Raw genomic sequence first — 6,021 nt, 5'->3', positions numbered from 1 at the left:
CATATATTAGTAGGCTTATACTACACATGTAAATCTACTTCATATCTTCCTCATCAACACTAGATTTTTAATTTCTTTTTAAAAAAGAAATATGTATTTATCTTGAAAGGCAGAGTGATAGAGAGACAGAGAAAGAGCGTCCATCTGCTGGTTTATTCCCCAGGTGGCCACAATGGCCAGGGCTGGTGCCGTCTGAAGCCAGGAGCCCAGAACTCTGAGTCTCCCACATGGGTGGCAGGAACCCAGGCACATGGGCCATGTTCCATTGCTTTCCCAGGAACATTAGCAGGGAGCTGTATGAGAAGCAGGGCAGCTGGGACTTGGGTCAGTGCTCTGATATGGCAGGCTGTCATTGCAGGTAGGCTTGACCCACTGCACTGCACTAAAGACGAGGCCCTAGATTTAACTTCTAGCCATGTTGCTGTATGTAGTACAGGCTAATTACATCTGAGAGTAGCAGAGTATTCCAGAATGTACCTCCACTGCATTTTACTCCTCCATTCCCACTTCTATGGTCATGGCAACATCATGATGGCCACCTTTGTACATACTGTAGTTTTGCACTGTTCAATAGGCAGCCATCAGCCACATGTGGCTCCTTAAATATAAATTAATTAGGATTAAGAGTTCAGTTCTTAAGTTGCACTTACTCCATTTCAAGTGTGCATAACCTGATGTGGTAGTGGCACCATATTGGGAAATACAGAAGGACATTTTCAACATCACAGAAGATTCTATTGGATAGTGCTACTAAATATTAACCCCCATCCATTTTAAATGTTGACAGTATCTTCTCCCTGTCACCCAACTGTAAATATTACTTATTGTATCCTTCATTGAATAGAAATCCATAGTATTCATGTAGTCATATCCATTTATCCTTTTTTCCTCTCGTGTGATCTTAAAAGAAGTCCTTCCTCATCCCAAAGTAGTAAACAAATCTCTTAACGTATACTGCCGTTCACTTTACGGCTTTATCTTTCACACCAAGGTCTTTCATCCATTTGGAAGTCACCTTTATATATGGGTGACAAAGTTCCAACTTTATTTTTCTACATACAATGGGCTGATTTCCAAAAACCATACATTGAATGATTCATGTCTTCTTTGCTGGTTTGTGGGGCCATGTCTATCAACTAATACATGTGTCAATTTTGAGCTTTCTGTTCTATTTTATTCCTTCTCGTTCTACTCTATCCAATCCTGTTTCATGATCAGTCCGTATGACTTGTGTACACTGGTGGTTCTGTTGTTTACTTGTTACTTGAAGATGAGGTCTTCCCTTAGAGCAGACTCACCTAATTAGTGTTCAGTCTACCCTCCTCCTTCCTTCTGTAGTAGCGGGAACTCCAGCTGTGCTTGGGTCAGCCACGGACCCTGCCCTAAACACACATTTTCTCAGGTTCTCTTGCAGCAGTGCTTGGCCATGTGGTACACTGTGAATAATATGAGGGAGACAAAATTCTCTAGGGAGGATTTCCTCTCCCAAGTGAACAAGGTCACCTTTGAATGCACTCACTTCTTCTCCCTTCCCCCTTTTGCTTGCTGAAAGGGCCTCAGGCACTGGCAAATTTGATTATCTGTCGATATCAATCAAACTTCTGGGCTTCTTGCTTGGGTCCGATCATCCTCTGCCTATGCAAGCTCTTAGAGCAGCAGTTTCTGATGATTCTTCCGTTCTTTATTAAAATTGCTTTCAACTTTTTTCCATATAAACTTGAGAATACAGTTCTTACATCTCTTAAATATCTTCACTGGAATTTTGCTGATAATTGCATTAAACCTACAGATTAATAGAGGGAGACGTGGACTCTTCGCAATTTTAAGTCACACCAACTGTAAATATGGAGTTTCTCTCTATTTAACTCTCGTTTCATGAGCGTTTCAGAGAGGTTTTCTTGTAAAGGTTCTGTGCCTTCTTTATTGGGTTAATTTGCAACGGAAATCCAGAACACCAGCCGATTACATTTTGTCGATTTTAATTCACACTTCATTTTTTTTCATAAGCAAACCATCACAAATAGGACTTTATTTGTCACTATTAAAGTCTAAATTTTCAACAGTTTCTTGGGCTGGTGGTTCATATCCATCAGCTTGTTCAACTTCAGCCCGTGTCTCCATCCCAGTGGCTTTTTCCAGAGCTACTGCTTTCACCATGAAGCTCCATGAGTTTTCCCAACGTCAACCTGGGCTTCTTCAGCATCTTTATTTTTCTAACGAAGATGTTGTGGAGAGATCGGCAAGCCTTCCAATGCTTTTCCAGTGCTGTCTGGAATCAGTTTATTGACTACTTCTTTCAAGTCATTTGTTTGCACCTCCCGTGTCATGATTTCCACCCTCTTCTTCTGGATTTGGCGGACCTGTTGGTGCTGAGCACAGGAAGTCTTCCGTATCTAATGGTTGCCTTTTTAAGTAAAACCAACACAGAACAGACAAAGCAAATAACCATCGGTAGTGTTGACATCAACATGAGCTTCAGTCATGCTCTGCCATTTTTTGGCCATGGAGCACATTTTGTCACAGGGAAGATCCAGCCAGGGGAGTCAGGCAGCAGTTTTTGCCCTGAACATCTTCAGTACTCAGCTAGAATTTTTTAAATGCAACTTCATCGTTCTGTAGGTCAGCAAGACTCACTTCAAAAACACGACTTTGAGACTGTCAGATGCAATTTTGGGTCCTTCAGTCCTCATGACTAGTGTTTTTCCAATGTTTCTTATGTTGAACATAGCAGGTGCTTTCATATTATACCCATCTTTCTTAGAAAATGGGTCCACCGCTTTCCTCTTGGCTCCCTTTTTGCCACCTTTTGTAAGGTGTTTGTTCTTACCAACCACGGTGGTGGTGCCCAGAGAGCCAAAAGAGCCACACTTCATGCATTTTTAATTTTGTATTTGCATACCTGCAGTGATGTTCATCCCTACCTTGATGTTTGCCTCCACCTTGTGCCCCCTTGTGGTACATGACAATATGACACATTGGACCGTAATGGCTTTTCATTCAATGAAATCTAGTATATATTTTTACTCAGTTTTTTTATTTGCTCATTTTCATTACTTCTGGTTAATTCTGTCTGCTTTCTTGATAATTCAATTGATCAAAATCAAAATGATCACCGCTTTGAAATGCTCATTAAATTTTCAAGTTATTGCATGCACTACTTTTATTCTAGTGCTTTATAGTACTAAGTGCATTCCTAATTTTTTTTTGGTGGCTGGGCCAACATATATTCTTGTTTTGCTTGTAGTTTTTTAAATTAACATGCTTGAAAGTATGATATGTAATATAACAAACACCCATGCTCCAGCCTCCCAAATGAATAAATGCTGATATTTTACATTTGCTTCAACGTCTTCGTTCAAGCAATTAATGTAATCATATTTTATTTTTAATTTAATAATACTGTTATTATTACAGATGAAGTTCTCTGTTTTTCTGTTTTGATGCACATTTTCCACCCTCTTGTGAGGCAACCATTCCCTTGTATTTGGAGTGTAGCCAATCCACATATGTGTAGTTTTATTACACTGGACCCATAAATAATATGCAGTATCTTTCATGGATTTTAAAATGTTACCTGTATGACATCTGTAGCATCTGGTATATCTGCAATTTTTGCTCAACATTGTTTTTTAGTTCCCTCTATGTTAATACATGTAAATTTAATAGATTTATTTTAATTTCTTTGTTCTATTTCATTGTATAAATTGCTTTGTTGAGAGAAATTTAATTGTTTCCATTAATTTGTCTTCACAGTCACTGCTGCTGTGACCTTGGACATATTTCCTTCTCCATGGTTAGGTGCAAGAATTCCTTAACCACATCTGCAGTTTCTCAATAAAGGCAACTTCTTTAAATGAAAAAAAGTTCTTTTATCCTTTTCAAAGGAGAATATAATTAATAAAACTAAGGACAGCATTTCCCTCTTTGTATGAAATAATTGCGGTGGATTAGTGCAGAGTGATGAAGAAAGCAGTTGTAATTTCTTTCCATGAAAGGTCAATTGTCTTTCCTGAAATACGAGATTCTTTGTGCTTTCAGAGGAGGGTCTGGTTCTCATGGAGAGTGTGGCCTCTTGGTGGTTCAGTCTTCAACATCACACCCTGTACACGCGTGCAGCAAGCTGTGGTTAGCTTGCAGACCCTTGGAAAACTGTTGACATTCTTTATTCCACTAGGAACTCATTTTTAAAAATCTCCCTGCATGTATTTCCCCCACCCCGCCCCCACCCCCCACCCCCACTGCCTGCCCCGGAAGCAAGCACAACCCAATCAGTTTCCATCCACGTGAGTTTTTCTTTGGTGTATGCAGTCTTGCCTAACACTGCTTCATCAGAAATATTGAACTCTCTTATATGGGCTTCAGCAGACAACAACACTGCACTGTTTGATGTGCAAATCCTGCATTCGTCTAACATTTGCATTGTACCCACTGCTATCACAAGAGTAGGATTCACAAAACTGTGTATTTAATCCAGTCATATTTAAGTGCAGAAAATCAAATCACATTTTTATCATCTTGTTCACACTACACTTTCTTAGATTTTTTTCTTGGCATCTGTTCATCATGAGGCCAATTATATTAACGGTGTTTTCTAATTGTATTGTGGATGTTCTGGCATTGGGGGGCCTTACTGACAAGGGGGAGGACCTCTCCTCCCTGGCCCAGCTCATTCCTAAGGATGGCAATATTCTACAGACATGGGAGCAAACTTTGCATTTGCAAGGTAACCATAGCCCTCTAACTCTGCACCAGCCAGGATTCCCACTGCCCTAAATCATTCCAGGGCCAGGCATTGGACCACTATCACCTGGATAGCCCAGAGCCTGGAAGGGTTATTCAAACTAACCAGTCCTAAGCTGCTTCCCTCGCCCTTTCTCTCCTTTCCTACAGAAACCCCAGTCAAGTCTGATCCAACCCTGGTGCTCCCCATGTGGCCCTGTGTGGAAATATAAGTGATACATTCTTTAAAAGACATTGATCTCTGTGTGAGCCCTCAGTCTCCTCCATTTAGTAAAATCCTGTGGGTACAAATGAGACGTATCTGCAGAGGGTCTACCATAGCATTCCCCACCGAATTAAAACCAAAATGCACATAGGGAAAAAAAATCAAACAGAGACAGGGTAGAAGTAGGACTTGCTGAATCAAGCCTCTCCTGGCCTGAGGTGTATCCATCCCCTGACCTAACTGTGGCGCTATCTCCAGCTTCAAACCAACCAGGAGCAAGGAGACCTGCTACTGCCTTGCTGGTGCTCCAGCCTGCACAGGTGCTCAGAATAGCCCCGTGTGACCAAAATATGACCCTCCTGGGATGGTGGTAGGAAAAACAAAAGCCAACAGCACCTGCCCAGAACACCAAGCTGGGTGTGAGCTGGAGTGCGTGAGCTGAACTGGAAGTACCAGGCCCCTCCAACCCCCCAAAAATGCCTGTTCAGCTGCCATCGGAGAGCTGGTAGGCAGAATCTCTGCCTCCCTGCCTCCTTCCTTGTGCTCAAGCATAAATCCCAGTAAACCTTGTATGGGCTGCACATCTACCTCTTGTCAATCTACTTGCAAGTGAGTCAAGGAATCTGGGGTCAATAGCAAAACCACCAAAAGGTGAAAAGTAAAAAGTCTCCTCCTTAAATGGCAAGGGTCCCCAGACTCCCTGGCTTGCTATGGATTACATAGGCTGTTTCGGTAACTGGTTATTATATTGCAGGATTTCAATAATAGTTATGAGGAAGTGTGCAGGATGGGTTCATGAATCTGCCTTGGCTCCAACTCCAGTGACTTCTACGTGAAATAACTATAGCTGACTTTAAAGACAGTGCTTCCAGACATTGTTTGCTTGCCACATTGATGAGTTCAGAGCAGTTTTCTGCCATCAGCTGTTTTGTGTTCTGCTCTGGAACCCACTACTGCATGGGAATGCATCACACGCTCACCCCTGAACCACCACATAGCTCATTTGTGCTGCCTCCTGTCATTGCATACTGTTCTCTTTTTTTTTTTTTTTAAGATTTATTTGAAAGCGCTACAGA

The 6,021-nt window shown here is 41.5% G+C and overlaps 1 pseudogene; it reads right to left on the bottom strand.

Annotated features, from left to right (window-relative positions):
• Positions 1 to 2,028: 2,028 nt before the first annotated feature.
• On the bottom strand, positions 2,029 to 2,873 carry LOC100351575 (small ribosomal subunit protein eS1 pseudogene; annotated as a pseudogene).
• Between the last annotated feature and the right edge of the window lie 3,148 nt (positions 2,874 to 6,021).

This window comes from Oryctolagus cuniculus, chromosome 3 (genome assembly GCF_964237555.1).
Source record: "Oryctolagus cuniculus chromosome 3, mOryCun1.1, whole genome shotgun sequence".
Lineage (NCBI taxonomy): Eukaryota > Metazoa > Chordata > Mammalia > Lagomorpha > Leporidae > Oryctolagus > Oryctolagus cuniculus.
Note: the sequence above shows the minus strand (reverse complement) of the source record. Positions and strands in the feature narration are given on the sequence as shown.